Source organism: Tupaia chinensis, unplaced genomic scaffold (assembly GCF_000334495.1).
Source record: "Tupaia chinensis unplaced genomic scaffold, TupChi_1.0 Scaffold144356_1, whole genome shotgun sequence".
Taxonomy (NCBI): Eukaryota; Metazoa; Chordata; class Mammalia; order Scandentia; family Tupaiidae; genus Tupaia; species Tupaia belangeri.
The window spans coordinates 22,256-31,102 of NW_006204216.1; the positions used below are offsets into that span (position 1 = coordinate 22,256).

General features: G+C 38.2%; 1 pseudogene; it reads left to right on the plus strand.

The window, feature by feature from the left end:
* Positions 1 to 4,399: 4,399 nt before the first annotated feature.
* Positions 4,400 to 5,510, plus strand: LOC102495592 (lupus La protein pseudogene; annotated as a pseudogene).
* The last annotated feature ends 3,337 nt before the right edge of the window (positions 5,511 to 8,847 follow it).

Consider the following 8,847-nt stretch of genomic DNA (forward strand, 5'->3'; position numbering starts at 1 on the left):
AAGCACCTGGTGTGAGTTTTAAGCTGCTGGACTCAAACCGTAGTCAGCTACCTGAGAGTCCAGTGATGTAACCACTATGTTATCTGCTGGTCCCTCCATGGTGCTTTTGTAATGGGTGGTGATGTTGAATAATTGAATAAAACAAAACTCTGGGCATAGGAAGAAGTGTCTGTGCAGTTGGCTGGTCCATCGGCTCAGATTGGAGCAGACCGTGTAGCATTCGGGTCTCATGAAGCGTGCAGTCCTACCCTGTCCCTGGAGTTCCCTTTGCTCATTCTCTTTGACAGAAAAAAAAAATCATGATTTGCCCATGACTGACAATTGATGAGTGTGCTGAGCAGGATTGAGACTTCAGTGATGAAGAACTAGTGGCATGGTGGTTAAGGGCACTGGACTCTCACATGGCCAACCATGGTTCATGTCCTGGACCTGGCAGCTAGCTTTCCCACCTTCTCTCCCTTTCTCTCTCTCACTCTGTCCTTCTCTGGTCAAATAAATAAATAGTTAAATAAAATATTTTTTTTTAAAAAAAGAAAGAACTAGTAGTGGACCAGTGCAAATGTACAAGACACGTGCTGTGCACACACAGTGCATTTCCTAGTAGTGGACCAATGTAAATGTACAAGACAAGTGCTGTGCACACACAGTGCATTTCCTTCTTCCTTGGCTTTATAAATTCGTATCAAAGCAGGCAGTGGCCTTCCCCACTTAGAAAAACAAGTTCCACCCCAATATACTCTTCCAATATATGCATTTCCTGAAGGTATTTTCCTATAGTCTTCTATTGAAGAAAATACTGCCAACTCATGAAATTACATAAAAAAAAGTTAGATCTGCAATTCTTTTTGGATAAATGGTGCTAGTGATTCTACTTGATCATCTGTGTGAAAATATCAGAATGCCTCCTTAGGGTAAGCGATTTTTAAGTTATATACAGTAATCTGTGTTTATAACCCCTTTTGGTTAAACCGGTCTTTATATGGCATCATACCCTCTTATTTATGGCTGGGGCATAGGGGGGGAACCGCTGGCAGCCCTGGGTCATAGGCGGGAGCCTGCTGCATGCACCTCTGAATATTGAAATGTGCATGGCTGTTGAAGGTGATTTTAACACCATTGTGTGTTCTCAGGATTCTTTTTAAATTGTGATTTGTTTTGTGGGGCTACAGGCTGATTAAGATGTTTTCAAAGCATGACGTCATTCATGTTTTTACATGTTTTCTTTTTTTCTGAACAAACAAAATGCTGATAAAGCCAAACCATCATTACGCTAAGTGAAAGACCACATACTATATACTGTAGGTATATAAAATTCTAGGAATTTTGCAATTATACACAGAAAGGAGACGAGAAACCGAGGCCTGAGGTAGAGCAGCAGATGAGGTACAAGGGGCGTAAGGAACTTCTCAGGGACGGTGCAGTGTGAGACGGATCTCGGTCGTGGTGGTAGTGACCTGATCCCAACAGGTACAGATACTCATCGGACTTTACATCTAAAATGACTGAATTTCATTTCATGTAAATGCCTAGGGAAACAAAAACAGGAAAGGAACACAAAACGAAGTCATTTTAGATCAATGACTGAAACAGAGACTTCACTGCCAGCCATCTTGTGCCACACACAATTTGAATTCAAGTCTTTCAGGATGAGGGGCAATGCTGCTAGGTGTTAACTCAGACACAGAGAAATGAATAACTAACAACAGAAATACTGCATATATTCTGTATGTATATATAGTTTTCTTCATTTCTGCATGAGACATGAAAGTATAACAAAAAAGTGCTACAGTGCACTATTGGGTTTATAATGTATTGTGATGGTATGTCACATTATAACAATAGCACAACGGTGGTAACATATACTGATGTAAGTTTTCTCTATTTTACTGGGTGTGGTTCAATGTTACCCTGACTAGACTGTGAAAAGTTAAAGATGTACATTTTAGTTCTTACAACAATAAAAAAAACAATGCAAATAAATACAGCTAAAAAGTCAGTAGGAGAATTATAATCATAAATTCTAAGAATATTTGCCCCAAATGAAGGAAGTCAGAGAAAAAGAAGGAAAAATAAGGCACTTTGAAAACACAGAATAAAACCAGTCTAAAATACAGTCATATCAACAATCACATTCAATGGAAATGAATTAAAAGTCCAACCAAAAAGTGGAGATTATTAGGCTGGATAAAATTAAGACCACTCAACCCATTCCGACAAAGGGCCTTCTTATTGTGAGCCATCCTGGCTGAAAGCCTGTGCTGCAGAGACCTGAGTCTCATCCCTCTCCCCACTTGCCTCTGAACTCTCAGGTGTGTTATTTGTCCCCTTCTGGCTCCTTTTCAACACCCATTCCAATGATGGGCCTTGCCATTCTGTGTGCTGCACTGCTGAAAGCCTGTGCTGCAGAGACCCATAGCTCATTCCTTCCCCCACTCGCCTTTGAACTCTCAAGAGCATCAGGAGACTGAGGTGCAGATAGATAGTCAGGGGCTCATCACTTGCCACATACCTCTGAATTCTAAAGCCACAGCATTTTCTGAAGCAATCCCTTCCATCTTCCTCAATTACATTTCACCAGCTCTGTCCCAGGCACACCTGTTATCTAGAAACTGGGAGGACTTTGAATCTTCTGAGTCCAGCGACAACAGTGTAGGCTGCTTTTGAGAATAAGGGAGTAGAGCAGCAGAGAGCTCGGCAATCACCTACTCTCGTATGCCTTTGAACACTCAGAATTAACTTGAAAAATTTAGGAAGAAACGTATAAATCATCAGATGACTAGAAACCATCACAGAGGTGCAAGAAATATGAGCAACTAAGAAAATCTCCCTCCCCAAAGGGAAAACATCAATTCCTCATCATCCACAGACAACACAGGGAGCTGGTGGAAGTGTCAAATAAACAATTCAGAATATTTATAATGACCAAACTAAATGAGATACAAGAGAAAAGAGACAAGAAGCTCCAGGAGATGAGAAAGTCCTTTCAGGATTTGAAAGAAGAGATAGACACCATAAAAAAGAATCAAACACAATTGTTAGAGATGAAAAATGTGATATGGGGAAAAAAGACCTCCCTCGAAAGTATTAAAAGTAGATTAGATAATGCAGATCAAATCTCAAAAGTAGCAAACAAAACCTCAAACCTAGAAAAAAATCATTAAAAAGACAGAAAATAACCAACGCAGATCAAATCTCAAAAGTAGAAAACAAAACCTCAAACCTAGAAAAAATCATTAAAAAGACAGAAAATAACCAATAAAAATGAGGACAATACACGAGAAATACTAGATGCCATCAAGTGCCCAAACATACAGATATTTGGTATCCCAGAAGGTGAAGGAAATAATAAGGGCATTGATACTCAATTTCATGAAATCCTGGAAGAAAACTTTCTAAACCTAGAGAGACATACAAAGATCCAGACCCAAGACCCAAGAAATACAAAGGGCCCCAAATAGAATCAACTCAAGGAGATGTTTTCTAAAACACATCTTAGACAGATTGGCTAAAACCACAGACAAAGACAAGATACTAAAAATTGACAAGAGAGAAACATCAAGTTACTTGCAAAGTTTATCCCATCAAGTTGATATCGGACCTTTCGTCAGAAACAATGCAGGCAAGGAAAGAATGGAGAAATATAGTCAAAGTGTTGAATGAAAAACTGTTTCAGCCAAGATTACAATACCTGGCAAGATTATCTTTCATATAGGATAAGAAGATAAAAATATTCTCAGATAAATAGAACCTAAAATAATTTACCAACTCTAGACTAGCTCCTCAAGAAGTTCTGAAGGGAGTGCTATACCAGGAAAACTAAAGTCAGAAAGACAGCTACAACCAAGAAAATGGCTCACTTAATGATAGGAATATGTCCAGAAATATCGATAACAACATTGAACGTTAATGGGTTAAATTCACCGATCAACAGATACAGACTGGCTGAATGGATTAAAAAAACAGAAACCCCTGGGACAAGCAGTTGGCAAATGGCTCTGTCACTGGACTCCCATGTAGCAAACGTGGTTGAGTCCTGGACGTGGTGGCTTAAACTCGTGCTGGGTGTGTGTGTGCGCGTGTCCATGACCCAAGATCACGAGAAGAGAATGGAAGAGAAGGGATTGCGGCACCGCCATCCCCCCTAGGAGGTAATTTCTCACTTTCTGTCTCTGTCTTTGTCTTTCTGGTGAGCACATGTGCCCTATAACAAAAAAATCTCTCCAAAAACAAACAAACAAACAGAAACCCTATCAGTTGCCTATAAGAAATGTACCTTATGGATAAAGACATACAGGAGTGTGCTAGGTCAGAGGGTGTCGCTGAGAAGTAGAGATGTTGCTGTGGCTGAGAGCAAGTCCTACAGACACCTGTGCAGGACCTGGCTCTAAAGATAGCCACAATGGCTGAAAATGGTGATTAAAAAAAAAAAAAAGGCTGTTTTGGAGGCCAAAAGCTGTCGTCAAATTGAGTATTATTTTGGAGACTTCAATTTACCACAGGACAAGATTTTAAAGGAACAGATAAAACTGGATGAAGGCCGGGTACCTTTGGAGATAATTCAACAGGTTATACCATCTAACGACAGACTTTAATGTAATAGTGGAAGCACTGAGTAAATCCCAGGCAGAGCTCATGGAGATCAGTGAAGATAAAACTAAAATCAGGAGGTCTCCAAGCAAACCGCAAAAATACTAAATATTCTGACGAGAAGAACATTGCAGAAAGCATTTAAGGGGTCAATATTTGCTGTGTTTGTAAACATTGCATCTGCAAAGAAGTTTGTAGAGACCCCTTGTCAGAAGTACAAAGGCACAGAGATGCTAATACTTTTCAAGGAAGATTACTTTGCAAAAACAAAAACAAAAACAAAACACAAAAAAATGCAGAAAGAAGACAGCATAAAGTAGAAGAAAAATTAAGAGCTAAATGAGAGCAAGAAGAAAAACAGAAGTTAGCAGAAGATGCTGAAATGAAATCTCTATAAGAAGACTGGATGCTTGCTGAAATTTTTCGGTGACTTAGATGATTAGACCTGCAGAAAAGATTTGTACATCCTTTTATCAAATCATAGTGAAATAAAATGGGTAGACTTTATAAAAGGAGCAAAAGAGGGCATAATTCTGTTTAAAGAAAAAGCCAGGAAAACTCTAGAGAAAGCTAAAGATGCAAATAATGGTAACCTACAATTAAGGAACAAAGCAGTGACTTGGGAAGCACTCAAAGAGAGGTAGAAAAAACAGCATTGAAAAAAAATCATAGAAGATCAGCAAGAATCCCTAAACAAATGGAAGTCAAAAAGTCACAAATTTAAAGGAAAAGAAAATAAAGCTGCTCAGCCTGCATCTGCTAAAGCAAAAGTACAGTTTCAGGGCAAGAGAACCAAATTTGATAGTAATGATGGCTTTGATGAGCATGATGCACCTCGACCAGTGAAAAGAGCAAGAGAAGAAACAGCCATGAAAGAACCTGCATCAAAACAACAGAAAACAAAAATGGAGTGGAACCAGTAGCTTAGTGAACAATTTTTTAATTCATTTTAATTAGGTTTAAGCTGCCTTTTGTCTTTTGAAGCCTTTTAAAAAGAAAACAGAATTAGGTCCAATTCAATGTCCGCCTGTAAGAACAGAAAATTTTTTTGTTATTTAACTTGCCTTTTTGTTTTGTTACCCTCATGAGAACTTTTTAAAAATGTATAGTTCTGTTTGGGTTATTCAGGTGATTCAAATATCAACAGGAAGACTCTTCTGCTAAATTGCTTTTGTAATGTGAGAATGTATTAGTACAAACTAATAAAATAGACATTATATGAAAGAAATAAAAAGACATACATAGACTAAAAGTGAAGGACTGGAAAAAGGTATTTAACACAAATGGAAATCAAAAAAGGGCTGGAGTCCTGACGCTGATTTCAGACAACATGGGCTTTAAGACAAAAACTGTAAGAGACAAAGAAGGGCACTATATAGTAGTAAAGGGATATTTCATAAAGAAGACATAACGCTTATAAATATGCACCAACTCAGGAGCACCTAAATGCGTGACTGCTAAAAGGAGAGATAGGTTGCAACACTATAATTGTTGGAGATCTCAACATTCCATTTTCCCCTTTAGACAGATCTCGTAGACAAAATATAAGCACAGGGATATAGGACATAAACAATACTATAAATGAAATGGACTTGATATCTATAGAACTTTCCACCCTAAGACCACAAAATACACATTTTTACCACCCTTGTGTGGAAATTTTTCAAAGATTCATCATATGATAGGGCATAAATCAAGCCTTTACAGATTCAAAGGCACAGAAATTCTATTCAGCATACTCTCTGTCCATGATGGAATTAAACTTGATATTAATTTCAGGAAAAATCTTCGAAAATACACAAACACATGGAAACTTAACAATCTATTCCTGAATGACTTCTCAACTACTGAAGTTATTAAGTCTGAAATAAAAAGATTTATGAAAACCAGACCAGACAGGCCCTTGCTCTGCAGGAGCCATCCAGTTCCATCTCTAGGCACCTGGCCAGGAAGGGAAACTAAGGCAGGAGCAACACTGCCCCCAGCCACTTCTAGGCTCCCAAGACCAGACCCCACCCCCTTAAAAGGTAGGCAGGGTATTATTATTTTTTTCTTTGCTCTTCTTTTTGTATTTTGTTAATACCCTTCTCCCCCTTGTCCCACAGACCAGACAGGCCCTTGCTCTGCAGGAGCCTTCCAGTTCCATCTCTAGGCACCCGGTGAAATTATGCACCATGCTATTGCTTGGCATGTGACTTTTTCTTTAATCTCCTATATACTCTTTCTTTCCTTTTACATTATCATCTCTTCCTCATCCTCCACCCTTCCAGAGGGATTATACAGATCCAGAATCACAGTTCTGAAATTCCCTAGTATTCTAAGTTTCCCTGGAATCCTCCTCTGTACAGAACCACCTGTGAATATGTAGATAGTACTTTTTAGATACTTGAATAGAGTACCTCTCTTGAGACCACATTGCTAAAAACAACAGAAGGGAGACTTCTGCACACATCAATTTACAGCAAAAGGGAAACACACTTGCTCATAGTCAAAGAAACGTTCTCCTAAGAGATATTCAAAAATGAATACATCTTCTAATGGCTAGAAGTAGAAGAAGAGCCTCAGGTCTGAATAAGCCAGAAAATATGTCTCCATCAAAGGAACAGAGTAACTTCCCTCTATCTCTCCTAAAATTTGAGGATGTTACCAAAATGTCAGAGAAAGAATTTAGAACATTTATGAGTTGGAACAGAAAAGAGACAACGAACTTCAGGAGATTAGGAAGTCCTTCCACGACATGGAAGAAGAAATGGGCACTCTGAGAAAGAATCAGATGGAGCTATAAGAGATAAAATCTGTAATACAGGGAATCAAAAACTCTCTTGAAAATATTAAAAGTCTATTAGACCATGCAGAAGATTGAATCTCCAATGTAGAAGATAAAACCTCTGACCTAGAAAAAACCACCAAGATAGAGAAAATAACAACAACAAAAAACAACTGAGGATAACATACAAGAAATACTGGATTTCATAAGATGCCAAAACATCAGAATAATTGGCATATCAGAAGGTGAAGAAAGTAATAAGGGCATGGAAAATCTATTCCATGAAACCCTGAAAGAAAATTTCCCAAGTCTAGAGAGGCACTCAAGCATCCAGACACAAGAAATACAAAGGACCCCAAATAGACTCAAACCAAGAAGATCTTCCCCAAGGCATATTGTAGCCAAACTGTCCAAGACCGCAGATAAAGACATGATACTAAAACTGGCCAGAGAGAAACAAGAAGTGATTTTAAAAAGTCATCCCATCAGGCTAACACCAGACCTCTCAATGGAAACAATACAAGCAAGAAAAGAATGGGAAGATGTATTGAAAGTGTTAAGAGAGAAACAATTTCAACCAAGATTATTATATCCTGCAAGATTATACTTTATATGGGAAAAAAGATTAAAATCTTCTCAGACAAACAAAACCTGAAAGAATTTGCCAACACCGGACAAGCTCTTCAAGAAACCCTGAAGAAAGTACTGTTTTAGGAAAACTAAAGAATTAACAGTCAGAAACAAAGGAATAAAAGGCAGCTAAGACAATGGCCAACTTAAACATCAGGACAGATCAGGTAACATCAATAATAACATTGAATGTGAATGGATTAAATTCTCCAATCAAGAGACACAGACTGGCTGAATGCATAAACAAACAAAACAAAACAAAACAAAACAAAAATCAGAAAACCTCTATCTGTTGCCTATAGGAAGCCTACTTCATGCATAAAGACATACATAGACTGAAAGTGAAGGGTTGGAAAAAGGTTTTTCATGCAAATGGGAACCAATAAAGAGCTGGAGTTGCGATACTAATTTCTGACAAAAGAGGCTTTAAAACAAAAACTGTTCGAAGAGACAAAGAAAGGCACTATACTGTAGTAAAAGTATCAATAGATCAAGAAGATATAACGCTCATAAATATCTATGCACCTAACATGGGAGCACCAAAATATGTGAAGGAAAGACTATTAGATCTAAAAGGGGAGATAGACTGCAATACACTAATTGTTGGAGACCTCAACACTGCACTATCCCCTCTGGACAGATCATCTAGACAAAAAATAGATAAAGAGATAAAGTATCTAAATGATACCATAAATCAAATGGACTTAACAGACATCTATAGAACTTACCATCCAAAAACCACAAGATACACTTTTTTCTCACCCCCACATGGAATCTTTTCAAAGACTGACCACATCATAGGGCACAAAGCAAGCCTCTACAGATTGAAAGGCATAGAAACTATATCCAGCATCTTCTCTGAC